This window comes from Cryptomeria japonica, chromosome 4 (assembly GCF_030272615.1).
Source record: "Cryptomeria japonica chromosome 4, Sugi_1.0, whole genome shotgun sequence".
Lineage (NCBI taxonomy): Eukaryota > Viridiplantae > Streptophyta > Pinopsida > Cupressales > Cupressaceae > Cryptomeria > Cryptomeria japonica.
Window position 1 is genome coordinate 515,513,080 of NC_081408.1, and position 18,182 is coordinate 515,531,261.

The following is an 18,182-nucleotide window of genomic DNA, read 5'->3' on the forward strand; positions in this document are numbered from 1 at the left end:
TAACATGGTTGCGATGCCATAATAACTTTACATGCCCGAAAATTAATTAACATTAACTCTTAAAAGATTTATATAAGTATTTATATTATTTTTTTAATGTATTTATCTATATATATTGATTTGATCTGAGTTTATAAAAAAATAAAATAAACAAAGATAGACATAGGAATTAAATAATATATTCACTAAAAGATATAATTAATTCACAGAGAACAATAAGTGAAAGAAAATAAATAAATTTATCTTGATGCATTCTGGGATGGGTAATAATTTTTTTTTATATTTTTTTTAAATTTCTCATAGAAGTGATATTATTCAGGAAGAAAGAAAAACATATGTTCCCAAGGAGATACAATTTTTCTTGAATAAATGAACAAGTATATGTTCACAGAAAAATAATTAGATTAATTCACAGAGAGAGTAAAATTTATTTACAGGAAAGGAAAGATTATATTCACGGATGTTTACATAGAGGACACAGGGAGAATATTTATTCACGAAAAAAAAAAAAAAAAATAAGAGAAGTAAGATTTATACACAAGTAATCATATGCTCAGAGAAATAAGTTTATACACATGAAAGTAAATAAATAAATAAAGATTTATACACAGATGATCAACATATATTCACATAAAGATAAGTTTATTCACATTGAGATAATTACATATGGAAAATAAGATTTTTGTTTTTTTCAAAGATCCTTTTTCTAGATTTTAAAATTCAAGAAAGCAAAAGCAAAGATTTGATTTTTCTTTCTTTTTCTTTAAAACAGATTAAATATATAGAAAGAAATATTCATATGCAATTTTTTTTGAAAAAGAACTTTTATCAGTGTATTACTTTTTTTTTTATCATTATTATTTATAATGAAAATAGATTTTCTTTTGATTAATCTTTCTAAACAATTAAGATGAGCAATTTTTTTTTTATATACATGAAGATTCCAGAGAGATAAAATCTATATATAAAAAAAATACAAATTTTTCACATGTGGATTGTTGAAGTTTGATGTTGAATCCTCTCCAATCTTCTAGCTATCCTTCCTAGATCCTTCCTTGTAACTTCATGAAAAAATCTTCAACCAAACTTTAAAAAAAACCTACTATACAAGTGACTACCAAATTCTACTTCTACCAACAAGAACAAGAACTCTAGAAAAATTCTTTTCATCCCCAAACTATGAATCTTTTTTTGAAAGATTTGCATACATTATATAGAAAAGATGCACCAATTCCACTATCAAGATAATTAATTGAAAATGGAGGTTCTTTTTCTAAAATTGGTTTCATGCAAAATTGATTGATCACTTGGTGGAGGAGTTACATGCAAGAATATGCAATTTGAATTTTACCTCTAGAAGCTTCTATTTCCTCCTACGGCATGTGCTAAATTAACATATTGAGAAAATAAGAATTTTCAAAATTAATTTCATGCAAAATGATTGTTGTCATAGTGGGGGTTACGCTTGACCATGCATTTGAAATTCAAATTTGAATTCTCCCCCAAAAATGCATTTTGTAACTCCTTCGTCATAAAAATGTCATGAATAGAGTTATTCTTGTCATAGAATAATTCTGTAACTCCCATGTCATATATTTGCTAAATATAATATTTATTCTTTAATATTTTAAATTTAAAATTCCTTTTCTAGAATCTTCTTATTTCCCCTACACCATGTGCTCAATTAGGATATTGAGAAAATAAGCAATTTTCACGTAAATCATGACCTCATGTGTGTGTCACCACTTAAATTCTTTTTTATTTAAAAACTTCAACCTCATTTCAATTTATCTTTTCTTTCTAACATTACTCATAAAATTAATATTATAATAGTAGAAGTAGTAATAATAATAATAATAATAATAATATTATTATTATTATTATTATTATTATTATTATTATTTATTATTATTATTATTATTATTATTAACAAGTCATATCAAGGTCCAAAAAGAGGGTTATGACACCATAGGCAGCGGGTCTCTAGTGTCGCCTGACGCGCTCAAATCGGTGTGAGGAGTGTGGAATCAACATCATCGTCAGAGCTCCAAATGTCACAATCACAAAGAGCCAAGTGTGCAAATGATTTTTATTATTATTATTATTGTTGTTGTTGTTATTATTATTATTATTATTATTATTATTATTATTAACAAGTCATATCAAGGTCCAAAAAGAGGGTTATGACACCATAGGCAGCGGGTCTCTAGTGTCGCCTGACGCGCTCAAATCAGTGTGAGGAGTGTGGAATCAACATCATCGTCACAGCTCCAAATGTCACAATCACAAAGAGCCAAGTGTGCAAATGATTTTTCAAAGTCACTTTTTACCTTTTAATAGGGTAAAATCAAAAAGGTTAATAAGTGGGGCATGTATTTTCCTCCCACTTTTTCATTTTTAACCTTATCAACATCATTTTTTTTCGAGAGATGAATTAATAATGTCCATTCAACGCAATCAATATTCTCATATCACAATTAATTCAAAAACGCTCATCAACTTGACAACTTTTCACTAAATCCTTGATTCGTCTCCCGAGGGGGCATCATCAGTATCGTTCATGAAATCTACATCTAGAGCATCATATTGACATTTCGATACACAACATCATATCAATCAAATTTTGATAGCATATTCAGCAAAAAAATTCTTTGAATCAACATGTGCACACACGTCACTTCAAAGAGGGGCAAAATGTAGACGTATAAATCTGACCACTTTCCTAAATAAATATTTAATATTTATTTTAACCCCATTCCTCTTATTAATTAAATTCTATTTAATTAATTTCTCCATTTTCATCTATTTGATTAAATAAATTACTCAATTTATTTAATGAAATTCACCTAAACCTTTTCTAGCCTTTAATTAAATAAATCACTTTATTTAATTAATTCCCCTTTCTCCCTTTTTAGTTAAATTTACATTTAATTAAATTGATCCTTGCAAATAAATAAATCTAATTTATTTATTAAATCCCCCCACTTGTATTTATGCAAGTTGCATCTATTTTAGTTGAAATAAACTATTTTTATTTTAATTAAAATATTTTTCCCTCCACTTGCATTTTCCTATATCTCCCACTTGCCTCCTAAACCCCTTCTAGATTTTTCTAATCACTTCCAATTTAGCCTAATTCATTTCCTAATTATTGTCACATTCCTAAGTAAAGAGAAGTCACTTCTCAAAGCCTTCAAAGTCTTCAATAACCATTAAAGGCTTTGTGTCTTGAAATGGTTAACCTCTAAAGTCTTTCAAACCATTAAAGGCTCTTACATAACCATTTATGGTGAACTCATCTTTGACCTTTGGTTAGAGACTTTCTCTCTAACTTAACTCTCATCTAACCCAAGGGTCTCATCAAGCACTCATGGCTTTGACCTTGGTTATCCTATTAACCCTTGCACAAGAGTTCACCCCTTGGGTAAAAGCTTTATCCATTGGATAACCCTAACCTAACCTTAACCCTTACCTCCTAGGGTAACTTTCATGTCTTCTCAAACATTTAATGTTTCTTGCATCTTCTCTCAAGCAACCTCTTGTTGACAATTGTCTCCATTTCATTGGTGAGAATTGTAAACATGGATTGATTAACTTTCAATCCTAGCCCTTGTTAAGATTATTCAATCTTAACCATCCATTGCCCTATTTTTCCTATAAATAGAGCTCTCGTTCCTCATTTTCATATCAACAATCTTTCATGCATCTACATTATAGTCTAATTTACTAAACATTTTAGCCTCTCTTTGTTAGAATATCATCATAGCATTTAGGAATATTTTTAATATCATAAGATATTCATGTTAGGATAGTATATCATGCTAGGATAATTGGATAATCTTTTATCATATCATCATATTCATACTAGCCTAATCATCATAGTTTTAAACATCAGATATATCTTAGAATGCATTCATGCATATAAATCAAACATCACGCGTTCTTGGAGTTGTCATTCCTGTGTCACTTTGCTCATTGATCTGAGAGCAAAACATTGACTTTAGGGATCTTGTGAGATAGAGAACAATGGGACACCCCTTGGGAAGTTAAACTGATTGAATCAGTTCATATACTTGCACCAAGAGTCTCATTGGTTTGTAGGTCTTTTGGGTTCGAGTTGTTCATTTTCGTCACTGCATTTTCCCGCATACATAAAGAAATCCCATAGCTCGTCGGAAATGCTCGTCGAAAAAACACTCCAAATATACTAGTGTAAAATAAATTGATTTGAGAACCGGTGCTTTGATTGCTTGTTTAATTGCTATGAAAGCAGTGATTGCTTCATCATCCCATACAATTTTTGTACCTTTCTTCAACATCTTCGAGATTGACTTGAAAAATTCTGCAAATTTTGAGATAAATCTCCTAACAAAGTTTACCTAGTTGAAGAAAGATTTTATTGCCTTGACTTTTTTGGTAATTGGTGTCTTGTCAATAGCTACTACTTTGTCAAGGTATAATGTTATACCATTCTTGGACACAATATGACCTAGTAGCTTACCTTCAATGACTCAAATGTACATTGTTTGGGATTAAGAGATATCCCGTGCTCAAGAGCTCTAACAAATATTCTCTCTATGTGCATACAGTTATTTTTAGCCCTTTTATAAAATGCAATCAAATCATCTTGATCAACCACCAAAATTATATATGTTAAATAAAAGAATGCAACATCCATGGCTCTTTGGAATGTTGCTCTAGCATTGGTCAATCCAGAGGGCATAATACTTTGAATCTTTAACCTTCACCTAATTATAACCAAAGAAACCATCCATCATTAATATTAGTTTGCATCCAATAACCTTTTGCAATATAGCTTTCATGTTTATTAATGGGTATTTGTCCTTTAATGAAGATATGTTTTGGTTTTTAATAGCTACACAAAGTTTTATATCTCCATTCTTCTTCCTTACTAGAACGAAGTTAGAAACCCTTATAGAATCAATAATGGGCTTGATAATTTCACCATCTCTTAGCTTCATTAATTCATGTTGGATTGACTGGTTTTTGCTTCTATCTGAAAGCCTTAGCATCAGGGTTAAGAGGAATCTCATGTTCAAATAAATCCTCTCTATAAGATCTTTCAAGTCATCATATGACGAAGTAAAGACATGCTTATACTTTCTCAACAAAGGAATAAGAATTGTTCTAATCTTAATACTAATTTTCTTACCAATATACACTTTTGGGGGAAAGGTATCAATCCCCAAGTTTATCTCTTCCAAATCTTGTTCATGAACTAGTGTGGGTTTTAGCATGTGACTCTCATTATTATCAAAAATCATTTCCAATGAAATCAATCGCTTTGGGATCTTGTTGGTTTTAGATTGAATGACTTCATTCCCAAAAATATTTTGCTTACCATCTACAACTTCTACAAAAGCATTGAATTTAATCTCCTCTGAATTATATTCATCAATACATTGGGGGAATTCTAATAAGTCTTCATCATCATTGAATATATTTCAGTTGCAAATATTGTCAAGCACAAATGATCTTGTTTTAACCTCTAATTTAGATATTATTTTAAATGTAATGCTACTAGTCCTCAAAGCAATATTGGCTAAAAAGTCTACCATTACATTTTTTGATCTATCTATCCAATCAATAAAGAGCCTCAAAAAATTTGTATTGCTTAAGCCTTTTATGCTTTGAAGAGTACTTTTCTCTAACCTATGAAATAACTAATTTAGAATCACCAAAAAAATTTAGTAGCTTAATTTCATTTTTCACAGCCATGTAAAGACCAAGTCAAAGTGCCTCATACTCAGTTGTATTATTGTCAGAATCAAAATTTAAAAAAAGGGAATATTTGTGTGTCTTTCCACTAGGTGCAATAAAAATAACACCAGCTCTTTACCCTTCTCAATTGCATGCTTCCACTCATGGTTGCAGTCTATTTCCTAGGTAACAACATTCCAAATTGAGGTGAGATGTCCACAACAATGATATTTATGTTATAGACTTGTTCAGTTAAAGCTGCCAGTTTGAGGTCAATATTTTTCATTATTCCAATGACTAGGACAACTATTAAACCCATGGCATGGCATTTACATATGCCCTATCTACCCATAATCCTAATTATTTCATAATCCCTAAACGCATTATATTTACCAATTATCTAGAATCTATCATGCAATTTTTAACTAATTTGTTGTTGATGAGTAGTGTAACATAAAATGGATCAATCTAAGATGGACATTTTTCCAATGTTGTTCCTATATATACTTCAAGGACCTCTACATCCTCATCACCTACCTCATTGACTTTTTTATTAACCTTTTTAGATAGTTACTAAACCTTTTGATTCTTAACTAGTGTCTTGGAAACATTTGAAATTAATGGCATTGCATTGTCCCTGTGCTCTTCTATTTTCATCATTTCTAAAAGATGGACTGAGTCTTTTATTTGAGATAAGGTTTGAATCATATCAAATAGAAGAACATTTAAAAGACTAGTAATATTATTCTTACTTTCCTCAATCATGTCATTTCTTTCTTTTTCAGTTGAGACAAGGATTTGAAGGGTTATTCACACATGCTTCCCTCTCTACACCAACATCTTTTGCATGAATTTTACAGCTTCAAAAATAAAAAGAATTATGCTTAGGCATGTTGCTCTTATCATATGCTTTCTTGACAACTTTTGAGTCCTTGTCATTGCGTTGTGTTTCTCTTATAAACAAACTACTAGGCTTACCCCAGTCAACATCTACTATTTTATTTCTCAAATTATTGTTGCTTATTGATTGGGCAATAGAAACAATTGTAAGAGATATGATCTCTTCATCAGATGGTATTCTTAAATTGAGTACTTTTTGCATTAGTGTTTATGTCGAATTTGTACCTATTTATAAACCCTAACTTAGCCAACTACTAAACCCTATATCTACATACTAATCCAAAAAAAATCAATAGATAACTATCATGCAATGTAAATAAAACATAAAACAAACAAGAATATACCTTTACATCCATGATACACTTGTCTCTATTGTTCTCCTAGCTTTCACGATCTTGTATTTGATAATACTGCTCTCATATTTGTGATGTGCAAGAGCTCAAGGAAGAATGTATGTGGTTGTGATGATGTATGCTCCTAAGTAATGTTGATAGAAAGTAGGTATGCTCAAGCTATGTGTGATTTAGTATGAGAGGAGGAAGCCTCTTTTATAGAGATCATCCTTATAATGGAGGGTTTAGATTAAGAGGTGAAATTGTGAATGACCAAGATCACATAAATAGAAGAGAATCAATAGGATTTAAGGGTAGGTAAAGATAAAGGGAGGAGTGTATCATTGTAAATTGTATCCTTACACAATTTCATCATCACATTGGCGTTTCGATGTCCAGTGCTCAATGTCTACCTTGAAGTTGCTCATAGCATCTTGAAATCTACATTTTCAACTCCTCACCTAGCCTATGTCCCATTTTGAGTCCTAATTGGCAAACCTCTTGATCAGAACCCAAAATAGGACCTCACAATGGTCACTTGATGTGGGCAGGAAATTTGGCTTTGTGTAGGCTTGCTCTGAAAATTTAAACATTTAATGCATGGTTAGGTATTAAAGGAAGCCTACCCTCGCTCTCCCCCTTCTTTTGGTAACTAATGTGAACTAGAAATGAGAAAGGAAATCATAAGTGAGCTCTCAATTGCACTCTAGCAATATCAATTCAAGATTATGCAAGCAAGCATTCAAGTATTCATCAAGCATTAAAGGAGAAGGTGAATTCAAGATCAAGCATTCATGTTTGAGCATCCATGATCAACCTTCTATGAATACATTCTACATTACATCCTAAGCCTTCACATGAGGATTCAAGAAAACTTTATCAAGGTATCAAATTCAAGCATTTTCAAATCAGATTTAGCCTTTCCCTCAAAAGGAAAGCATTCTATTTCAATTTTATTTTAATTCTAATTTAATTATCATTTCAATGTTAATTCCTAAACTAGGGCTTGACCTAAGGCAAACCCTCATTAACCAAACCTATTTCCTTCTTTTTGTGTGCAGGGAATTGTCTCAAGTTCTATGAGTGAGGAATCGTGCAATGTAGACGATGACAATTAGACAAATTTTAAAGGCTCGAAAAGTGGAGGACCAAGATAGTCGAATCCCCTTTGTCTCAAGAATTTCTAACGACCTTTCAATAGTAGATTTTGTGCATCATCTCGATCTGAGAAATATCTAGTCTATCTTCCCCAGACATTTGGAGGACCAGGGTGACCTACTCCCCTCGGTCCTAACAATTTAGCCCAAATATTCCATCACAGGTTTTGATCCATTTTTCCTCCTCAAATCTCAGTTTACAACTCTGCATGACATTTGGAACATTTTGTTATTGTTGTTTTATGTCATTTTCTCATTGTTTGTCCTAGATCTAGCATTGCAAATCAACCCTAATTCAAATTTAGGTTTCAACTTAAATAAGGGATGAATTAACCTAATCTGAATTCAATCCTTTTAGGATTGGATTGGTTAAGTTCAGTTCCCTTCCCTTAATGTAAGGTGATCCCATGGAAATTAGTAACTTTAAAAATTAAGGTGTTGAACCCCTAATTTTCAACATATTACAAGGAGATTAAGAGGTGAATTGACTTTGGAGAAAGCACAAAGTGAATGAAGAGGTAATTGACACTTTTCATATTCCTATGAATTTAGATTATGATCCATGTGAACAAGTCGGAGGGCTAGGATTAAAGAGCAAAAAGGTGAGTGAACTAATAAAATAAATAAAAGTCCAATTCATAGCTCCAGATTAAAAGCATTTACCCATTAATAAATAAATAAAAGTGCTTATTTAATCAATAAAAGAAAGGGCTAGATAAATTAAATAAATAAAATATTTATTTAATTTAAGAGAGGTGGAATTATAAATAATAATATTTATTTAAATTAGGAAGAAAGAGGCTTAGTGAATTAAATAAATAAATTGGGATTAACCCCGCAGTGCAACGACAATTGCAATTTGTGTTGATGCGGAAGGTAGTGGTTTTGATTCCTTGCGCAGGCGTGTGTGTGGTGGTTGCGTTGGTAATGTTGGTCAAAATACGACTTGACCATCGTTGTCTTTGCAAGTCCGTTGGTGTTAATACCATTACTGGTGATTATTGACAAGCCAGTACATGACTAGATGGCAGTTTAGGACGTGGAGATTCTTCACTGGGGTGTTAATGCCCATATATAACGACAACAACACTGCCCTGCTAGCAAGAGACCAAGGTGGATTGGATCAAATGGCACGTGGAGTGATAAGGAGGGGAGGAGAATGGGGAGATAAGGAGCATGGAGAGATAAGGTGAGAAAGGAGCGATAAGTAGATGAATGGAGAGATAAGGTGAGAGCAGAGTCATAAGGAAAGGTAATTGTAAAATTCAGAGGTGTTAATACATCATCATAACGTACTTGGGGATGAGGCCCCTTGGTTTGTGGCCTCACCTGGTGATTGGACCAGGCTAAAAATCCATGTCACCGAGAAAAAAAATTATTTAAAGAAATTAAAAATATTTATTTAACTAATAGTACAAAAGGATAATAAATTGATTAAATAAATAAAAATATTTATTTAATTAATTAATAGAGGACAGAATGGTAAAATAATTAAATAATAATTATTTATTTAATTAAGGACAATTTTAGGAGTCTACAATTAGAATTTACAACATTTATAGTAATATTTTGAACCTCACTATCCTCATTATCAGAAAAAACTTCCTGATGATAACTCTCTTTGATTTGTCTTTGATCATTAACATTGACCTCAATGTAAACTTCATCAGAAGAAACATACTCACCTTCCATCTTGTATGGTTTAGTAGACAACATATTGATGGTATGGTCTTCAACATAGTGATCTTCATTACAATCATTACATGGAGTTCTTAATTCTTCAATTGACTGTGTAACCATGCATTTTATAGGTGAGTGTAGAAATTGACACACTACACACCAGAAACTATCCTCAACCATGTTTTCCCCTAGCCTTTTCAATGGACTGGGGGTTTCTATGCTCAAGGAATTATTTTGATTGTTGTGAATTGCTTTTCCATCATGTCAATTGGTGTTGTATGACATATCTTGCAATCTCATGGGTCTTTCTTTCCTATGATAATTAGGTCTCTCATTGGGTATATCGTTCTCATTTTTTCCAACCTTGTAGCTCAAATCCTTTAGGGAACTCATAACCTTGTCAAATTTGTCATCTTCTTTAGGTTGCCTTGTTTGATGTCCCTTTAGATTTTGCAGTATCATGACATCATCTCTCTTTCCAATTTTTCAAATGCCTTTCTATTATTATCAATATGCAATGCATCCTTAAAACCATCCCTAAGAGTCTGAGATGCTATATTTCTTAATTCATAACCCATCTTGGGTTCATACACATTAATGTACAATACTTGACACATGTTTATTAGGTCTCATATATGGAGGAACCATGTTATAAACCTTCATGAACCTTTTATTGAAATCTCTTGTCGATTCATTATACCCTTTCTTAATTCTAGTAAAGTCATCCACAATAAGTTTAGGGTAAGAATTATCCCCGTATTGTTCCTTGAATAACTTTATGAATTCATACCAACAATTAATACTAGCATTTGAAAAACCTCTATACCACTCTCTAGCATCATCTATTAGTGATTGCATAAACAATTTCATGATAACATTTTCAACTTCAATTTAAAAATTGCCAATGATATTCATGAAAACCCTAAGGTGATCCTCTCTTGATATAACATTATTTCTTGAGAATCTTGGGATTGTTTTTCTAACATCACACTCAATAGGGTTTGGATAACTAGGATTGTGAGAAAAATCTAATTATCTATGCCTCTCCAATTGCATGGGCTTTTTAACAGAAGGATTTATTGGGTTAGGACCTCCCATATTAATATTAGGGTTATTCTGCAAATTTTGTTGAACTTGTGGATGTTGTTGGGCTTGAATATATTGAGGCTTCCTAGAATTTCGGTGTCCAATAGGGTTATACCCTAGTAAGGGGTTTTGGAACCACATTCCTCCATAAGTACCATAGTTAAATATACCCATGATGTTGTGGTGGTAATCCCGTATTAGCAATTAGAAGTTGAACATAGACTCGAGGTTGTTGTTGCACTTGAGCCTAAGAAATAAGCATTAACGTTGCAGGGGTACTTACAAGCACGGACACAAAAACTTAAGTTATCGGATTTATCCTTTGTTGAGTGGTATGTGTAAGAAATGAAACTTGAGGCATACTTGTCTAAGGTGGTGAAATTAGGGTTTCACCAATTGCGATAGTAAAACCACCAATTTCACAAGATCAACCTTACATTTAAACAAGGAAGGTAAACCCAAGATCTAACCACAATTCAATTAGAGAAGAGGGTTGAGATGTTAATTGGATTTATTGTTTTTTGTTTCCCCTTTTAGAGAGTTGAAATTGTATTTGAATTGTAATGTTATATCTAGGGAAAACAATGATGAATTGGACCAAAACAATATTGACAGAATCTTCTAGATTTCACACAAAGTTGTAAACAAAGATCTAAGAAGGGAAAATTGATTAGAACCTATAGCTAAAAATCTAGGTTGAATTGTCATGACTAGGAGGGTGGGAGCGACCTAGTCCAACAAATTCCAGGGCAGATAAGTGGGATGTTTTCTAGATCAGGAAGACACAAAATCTACTACTAGAAGATCGGGTTGAATTTCCAAGACCATGATGGTGGGAGCTACTTGGTCCTTCGCTTTTCATGCCTATAAAATTTGAACCTATTCGTCATCATTTGCTTTGTTGGAATTTTTAGCCGCAATGGCTGAATCAATTTCATCCACACACAGAGACAAAGACAGAGAAGATGTGGATGGGGATTTGTCTTGGGTCAAACCTCGATTTAGGAATTAACCTTGAAATTGAAATGATAATTCCAATGGAAATAGAATTGAATTAAAGTAAAATGCTTTCCTTTTGAGGGAAAGGCTAGATCTGAATTTGAATACTTGTAATTGAATTTGATACCTTGATGAACCTTGCTTTAATCCTCATGCAAAGGGTTTAGGATGTCATGTAGAATATCTTCATGGAAGGTTGATCATGGATGTCATCTTGAATGCTTGAACTTGACTTGACCTCGCCTTCAAAGTTTGATGAATTCTTGATTACTTGCTCACTTGAATTTGAATTGAATTTTCTAGAGTGTAATTGATTTCCAACTTGAGTGATAGATCCCCAAATGAGGGGAGGTAGGCTTCCTTTTATACCTTGTCGTGCATTTAATATTTGAATTTTCGGAGCAAGCTGTGACACAAAGCCTTATTTCCCACCCATTGGAGATGACCATTGGTGGGACTCCTAATTAGGAGGACTAGGTTGGTGGGGGCGTCCTAGTCCTGAGCTAGGACCAGGGTGCCCCCAGCACCTTAGTCCTATTAATCAATACTCGGATTTGAATAAGGGATAGAAGAGGAGTTGAAAATGCAGAATCTTATAGGGTGTGAGTAGCATCAAAGCGAACATTGGGCACTGAAAGACAAAATGCTAAGATGAGGTCTAGGTGAGGATGAAATTGTGTGCAGATACAATTTACGACACTACAACTTGTAGTTGTACCATTTTGTGTAAAGACAAAGAAAAAATTAGCAAGAGGTGGAATACTTAGAGCTTGTAACCTTGCAAGCAACTCCTCTCTTTCCCTCATTGCTTCTATTCTAGCCAAATAAGCTTTCAATTTTTTAACATCACTTTGTATTTGTTTGGCAATTTGAGGAGGGTCATTAGAAGTGGAAGCAATATTGGATGTGGAACAAGTGTATGCAACAATAACTTGTACTCCTTTAGTTGGAGTAAAATCTAATTTGATATATGGGGGAGGATTTGAAACATGTGGTGTAAACTTAAATGTGGGATTATGTTGAGGATTGAAATTTTTTTCTTGGGAAATCCTAGCTACATGATCAGCACGGTTCTGGTTCTCTAGCCTAATCTTTTCAAAATCATCATAAATAAAACTAAAAAATAAAAATAAAAAATCATTTTGACTGAGTCTAGTTGAGAAACATTGGACTAAGAATTTCTATTATTTTCAATGCTAGATGCCTTTTGGGGGTTATGGCCAAGGTCAGAGTAATGTACTTCATCTCCCTCATAATCAAGCTCATATTATTTTCATGAGATCCACCAGAAAATCAGGTAGACCTATTTGTTGTTCTCCATACTAAGAATTATTTCTATCACTATTAAGCAATGGGGTAGTTGTAACTTCTTCATATAAATTGAAAGGATCAATATTTGAGGATGGATTTGAATTACCAGACTCCTTTGCCATCCATTTTTAGGCTGATAATCCTAGATTTAGAGTTTTATTTGGATGACCCATATGAAGAGATCTTCTTCCAAACATGCAAACCCCCTCTAGATTTTGTTGAATTCTTTACTTCACGAATTCGGAGATAATACAGTCACCACCCACAAAAGGGAAAATACATTTAGGTAATACTTGAAATTTGTTTGCTTTGCAAACAAGAAGAAGAAGCTCTTACAGCTTTTTAGAACAACTTATGACTCTAATGAATTAAAATTTCTTTGAAATAACCTAAGGTAGACTACTAGATTGAACTAAAAGTTCATGTGAAAATTCAAGAGTCTTTAGCATAGTCGCCAATCTGTTGGTTGTCCCAATTGATTACCCAAATCCCTCTAAAGATTTGCCAACTTCTTATGCTTAAGGGGTTTAAGGCAATGGCCAATGAACAAAAATCAATGTCAAAATTGAATTCCTTTACACTTCATGCTTTGCAAAACCTAGGAGGGTAATCCTTTACAAGACCTAAAACAAGTTATACTTGAATCGCTAAGGTATTGCTTATAATAGATAGCTCTGATAATTTAGACCTAGACTTAGCAATTAGTTCAACAATTGTGGCTCAATTATTGGATTTACTCATTTGTTGGTGATGAGAGCATATGATCCTATCTACAACAAAAGAAATATTGAAAATAAACAAACTTTTTTTTGTTTTAAGATGGTGATTCCATTATGGTTCAATGCCAAGACATTAGACCAGTGCCTATCTAGGGCTATAGAGTCATCTTTTGAGAGCATACAATATACAAGTGACAAATGAATGTTATCATATAGTTCCTAGTATTATCAAATTATAATAATACCCTCAACATATGATTCCATGTTTTAATATACTATTAATATTCTTGGCTTCCAATATGCTATGGGTAGATTATACAATCTTAATAACATCAACACAACATCATCATGTTTTAATGGATTAAAGTTAGGTTGCCAATGTTTCAAATAAAAACCAATGTCATCCATTAAATATGGCCCATGGTTCAAATTTTCTATATGTTTCAAATATTTTGACCTGAGATGGTCAATCTCCCATCTATTTTATAAAGAAAGCCACAAATCTTAATCAAAAAAACCTTATTTTTCAAAGACTTGTTATCAATGATAAAGGAAATGTATCTAACAAGGGTTTGAGAATTTTATGATTTTATTTGCACCTCTAGCCAATGATTGTTATTTTGGCATCCATGTTTTCTAAATCCTTGATTTTGTAATTGTCACCTCTTGAGGCTTCAATAATTTTGTGTACCATTCCAAAACCTTTCACTAGATCTTCCTTTGTTATGAAATACAACTAGACCAAGATCCTAACCTCTTCTTCCCATAAGCATTTTTTTGTCAACCACATATTCCCTCTCCCACTCCCTTACTAATTGAACATCTAATTCCTTGAACCAAATTTGATTGCAAACCTTTTATAATTTTACGATGTACTCTTGACCAATTTCTACATATTTAATTTGATTTAATTTATAAATATAACTTGTTTATCTAAATCAATTATTTAATTAACCTATGTGTCTCAAATTAATATATAAAAAAATAAAACTTGTTAATAAAAAGAACTAAAGCTAAACCAAATACACTACATTTCTTGTGATTCTTTCTTACAAGCTTAAATTAAATTCTAATTCATAGATAATTTTAGAGAGAAATGCATTTTAATTGAATAAAATAATAAATAATTCAAATTAATTAATTATAAAAAATTAATATTGATATTTGATAATTTATTATAATTAAATATAAATAGTATAAATAAAAACAAATAAGGGTTGAACTTAATTGGTTAAAACATTGGTTTTTCATTGTAGAGACCCAAATCAATTCTCCATAGGGATATGTAAAGTGGAATTTTAAGTTGTGACTATTGGTATTTCATAGTTGGCTTCTAATATGGGGATGGTTTCTAAATAAAAGTTGATTTATAAGTAGTGACTATTGGTCTTCCACGGGTGATTTCTAGTATGTTTGCTCATAAGGAGCTTGTATTACCACGAATTTGTCATGCACCCCCAAACTTGTTTTTCGTAATCTACATTTCTATTATCAATTTTGTCAAGTGTGTTCATTCCCTCTTGAGATTTTTTGAGATATTTGAAAACTTGATAATTAGAAATATGTTACATCACAAATAACTTTTGCCTAAATCTATCCCCAAACATTCAACAATGATCCAAAACAACAATCTTCTAACATGCAAATACTTCTTACTTCTAGAATAACTACATTGAGCTAGATTGATTTTAAAATATTGATTGATACAAATAAATGTGAATTAATTCTTGCTATGTAGATGATTTCTCTTGATTAGAATGAATGTATTGAATTCCTTTATATACAAACAAATAGTAACATATTTTACAACTTCACATTTAATTTACACTAGAAGAAAAGGAGATAAGTGAGAAATCAAGTCACATTTGAATTTAAATTTTTAAATTTCAATAAGATAAATCCACCTATTGTGGCGTTTTCACACATCGCTCCATTGCAAATGGGGACCCCCACTTGTCTTAGGTTAGTCATCTACCTTAGCAATAGTTTCTTTAGCTATTAACTTCTTACTTGAGAGGGGATGCAATGCGACTTCTAGGTCAAGTCAAGGTATAGGTCTTAGGGGTGATAGGTAGTCAAGTGAACAAGTGGACTTCCTTAGGTCAGTGCAAGGAGGCGAGGAGCAATCAAGAGGTAATAAACAAGCAATTAAGATGAAATGCTTGATGAGGAGCAATCAAGGCATAAGCAATGATGAAGGTGTCATGTTGATGGTAATGTTACCTTGATGAATGGAATGGGAAGCTCTTGAAACAAATGAAGTAAGTGTTGCAACCAGCAAAATGGAATATGCCAAGCTATTTCCACTTAGCTCCCTAATCTACGGACTTGTTTTCTTTATCTCTAGTTGGTGGTCAAATCCATGGCCATGTTTAGATGACTTCCACTTGGGGCTCAAAAGTTCGTTTACACTTGCATCACTTCCAATGGGCTATCAAAAGCACGGCTTAGATGCACATGCTCTTCACTTGCTGCGATCCACACTTGGTGGAAGTTGAACACATAATGTTTTTGAAAGTTAATGTTGATTAAGGTGAGTGAAGTCTACCTAACAAAAGAAAGGAATGATGCCTTGAATGATTCATTGAACATGTGACGATGTTGAATGGAAGTCACCATTTCCAGTGCCTACCTAAAATCCCAGTCTAACTTGGGAGTCATTTCTACTTGCACCCAAAATCCACAGACTTCATATGTGCATTTCCAGTTAGTGGTCAAATCCACGACTATGTTTGGACAATTTCTAGTTGCTATCAAAAAGTATGGCCTAAGGAAATACAATGAAGAATATATTGTTGTCTTACCACCTTAATGAAGATAAAGGTTGCTTTCATAGAAAAGGTAAAAACAATTTGAATGTCTGATTGGACAAATGATTAAAGATGATGAAGAAATGAAAGAAAACATGAAGACAAGAAAGGAAGTTACCACTTCCAGTTGGGGGCCTGTCTTGGCTACATTTCCACTTGGAGGTCAAAACCCTGGCCTACTTGAGCTCACTTCCACATCCCATCAAAAACCCCAACCATCCTTGAGTAGCTCCACTTCACCCCAAAATCCACGATTGTGACTAATTTCCCCTTAATTTGGCAATGGAAGTACATCACCATTGATGTTTTATTAGGTAAAAGGAGTTTGATGAAGAGCAAAAGTGACTAAGATCAATAACTTGGAAAAGTCATCTTTCCTTCAACTTCCACTTCACCCCCAAAAGCTCGGCCTAACTCAAGAACTTCCAGTTGCCTCCCACAAGTCTGGCCATCTTCACACCACTTCTAGTATACCCCAAAAAGTTCGGCCATCTTTGAACACTTCCAGTTGACCCCCCAAAAGTCCGGCCATCCTTGAGCACTTCCAATTGCTCCCCAAAAGTCTGACCTTCCTAGCAAAAATCCACTTCAATGTTAAAATCCACAAGTAAAAGATAGATTGGGGTAAAATTAGAAACACAAATCAGATCAGACCTTCAGGCAATAAAAATTCAAGCCCAAAAGATCAAAATCAACCCTGAGTTGAGAAAATCAGCAGATTTAAGTAAATTTCGGATCAGAAATTTAAATGACTTAAAATTCATTTGAAAATCATTGTTCTCTTTAAATATCTTGATCAAAGTGTGTTTGTTTTCAGGTTCAAGGTCAGCAATGGGATACATGGAGCAGATCAATCACATAAAGGATTTGAACACAAGGAAAGTGCACATTCAAGACTACATCAAGAGGAAACAAAGTTTGTGAAAAGGAGAAGACTTCATTAGCAAGTTCAAAGAAGAAGATACATGGAAGTGGCGTCATCAACATGAAGGAGACTTCAAGGGATGGAAGACCTCTCAGCATAATTCCAAGAACATTCCATGGGAATCACCAAGGATTCAAGTTCTAATTGAGCTTCAAGTCAAGAATTAGGATATGCATCATGTACTATGAGATTCAACACAAGGTAAGTGCACATTCAAGACTACATCAAGAGGAAACAAAGTTTGTGAAAAGGAGAAGACTTCATAAGCAAGTTCAAAGAAGATACATGGAAGTGGACTCATCAACCTAAAGGAGACTTCAAGGGATGGGAGACCTCTCAGCATAATTCCAAAAACATTCCATGGGAATCACCAAGGATTCGAGTTCTAATTGAGCTTCAAGTCAAGAATGAGGATATGCATCACTTATTATGAGATCAAAGTGAAGGACTTCATCAAACAAGCACAAGATACTTATACAATGTTAACATTAAGGTCTTTGTCATGGTGGAGGGCATGCGCGTCATCAACATCAACAACATGA